The sequence below is a fragment of the Capsicum annuum genome, chromosome 3, assembly GCF_002878395.1.
Source record: "Capsicum annuum cultivar UCD-10X-F1 chromosome 3, UCD10Xv1.1, whole genome shotgun sequence".
Taxonomy (NCBI): domain Eukaryota; kingdom Viridiplantae; phylum Streptophyta; class Magnoliopsida; order Solanales; family Solanaceae; genus Capsicum; species Capsicum annuum.
The window spans coordinates 203,190,142-203,192,322 of NC_061113.1; the positions used below are offsets into that span (position 1 = coordinate 203,190,142).

Here is a 2,181-nt window from a genome sequence, read left to right on the forward strand (position 1 = left end):
TGATCTTAGCGGCTGAATTTTTGCAGGTTTAGCTGAATATTGGACTTGCAAGAGATAGAGAGTTAGTAGTGCCCTTTGCAAAACCAGAAGTAGTTTTTCATTAGAGACGAAGAGCTCAATACTGCACTCAATAGGAATCAATGGAAGAAAGACTCGATTCTATAGTTGCTAATCCAAATGTTGGAGATGTTCCAGCTCCAGCTATTCTTGTTCAACCAGTCGCAAGACCTGTCTGACAAGTGGCAATCCCACTTACGCACCTTGTGACTAACAGTATCCTGAAGCCTGAACTAGGAGGTCGATAGGAATTGAAACAAAATATGATAAACCTGTTGAAATCTGCAGGAGAATTTCTGGGACTTTCACACGAGGATCCGCAGTAGCACTTACAAACCTTCCTGGAGATAAGCGATACATATATTCCTATAGATGTGAGTGCTGATTATGTCAGATTGACACTCTTCCCCTTTTCTATACTGGGGGAAGCAAAGAGATGGCTACTTGATGAACCACACCAATCCATCACTACATAGGAAGAATGTGCTCGAAGGTTCCTCATTCGATTTTTTCCATCACAAAAAACTGCTAGATTAAGGAGTGAGATATTGAGTTTTAGGCAGAAAGATGGAGAAAATCTCTACCAATCTTGGGAGAGATTCAAGGGCATGCTCAAAAGTTGTTCGCATCACCATCAATCGAATGATGTTTTGGTGCATACATTTATAGAAGGCCTTGAGTCTAATACAAAGATTCTCTTGGATTCAGAAGTAGGGGGTCAATCTTTGGAGAGAACATATGAAAAATTATATACCTTGCTGAATCGAATTGCACAACGTAATCCTGATTGGCATGCAGACTCAAGGAATGTTCCCAAGAAAGTTGCAGAGGTTTTGGAGGTTGATCAGTTCACTGCATTGCAAGCACAGATTTTAGCAATACAGAGCCATATGACTACTCAGTTTAACAACTTAAAGTTGGGTACAATACAACCAGTAGCAATAGCAAATGTAGTTCAACAGGTATATTCATGGTGTGAAGTTTGTGGAAGCAGTGAGCATAAAGCAGATGCATTTTCTGTTAATCCAGATTCAGTCAACTACGTAGGAAATTCAACTCGTAAGGGTCAATAGAATTTTGGCAATACATATTATCCAAATTGGAGGAACCACCCTAATTTCTCATGGGGTAGAAATCAAGCACAAAATACAAATCAGTATAAGGGATCAGTGCAACCAAATCCATAGTCGGTGCAAAATAATCAGGCGACTGCCTCAAATAGTAATACAGAGGAGATGCTTAAGCAGTTGATGGCTCAACATGCATAGTTTGTAGTGGACATGAAGGCTCAACAGGCATAGTTTATAGGTGAATTGAAGAGTCAACAATTACATACCAAAAATTTCGAATTGCAGTTAGGTCAATTCGTAGAATACAAGGCCACAAGGAGCATTTCCTAGCGACACTGAGGCTAATCCTAAACAAGTGAATGCAGTTACAATGAGAAGTGGGCTGCAGATGAAGGAGCTGGTAAAGGAGTAGGACAATCCTGTCGTTACTGATGATAGCTTGCAAGAGAATGCAGAAGTGTATATGATCTAGTAAATTAATAATCAAAAACTTATTACGTCTCTACATACACGCAAGTGTACGTGATCGTTCAAGTAATATAATGACTTAGACAGTCAGATATCATTCCCTCGAGGATCAATAAACTAGAAATTTATTCAATCTTTAGTTCAAGACAATTGAGTATTAAGTGTTGATTGTATCAAGATTAAGATTAATTTGTAAAAATTTAAACTACTAAACAAGAATTTATGTATTATGACTTAAGCAAAGTAAGAAACGGTTGTAATCAATAATGAGGATGATTCCAGGGTTGAGGTATCTTGAACAATCATACAATTCTCTATTCTTTTCATAGTCTAATTGGTTATTGGGTTGATGGTTTACAAGGTTTATGCCACAATCTTGGTCTCCCGACCTCAGATCTTCTATCTATTGAATGTTGTAACTACAACTCTCGCAGAGTTACAACAAATTTTCTAGATTCATGAAGTTGTCTTCCTGCAAGTGAACCAAGCAAGGCTTCTAGGTATATCCCTATCCTAGATGCTAATTCAGATCCTTTATTTCATAAAAGAATAAGAAACTTGCTCCCTAATTTCTTTGTTTTATCCT

The 2,181-nt window shown here is 37.9% G+C and overlaps 1 non-coding gene across 1 annotated transcript; it reads right to left on the minus strand.

Moving 5' to 3' along the window:
- Nucleotides 1–587: 587 nt before the first annotated feature.
- On the minus strand, nucleotides 588–694 carry LOC124897317. The gene has a single exon (XR_007054039.1). It is a non-coding gene; the product is annotated as a small nucleolar RNA R71 (small nucleolar RNA).
- Nucleotides 695–2,181: the final 1,487 nt, after the last annotated feature.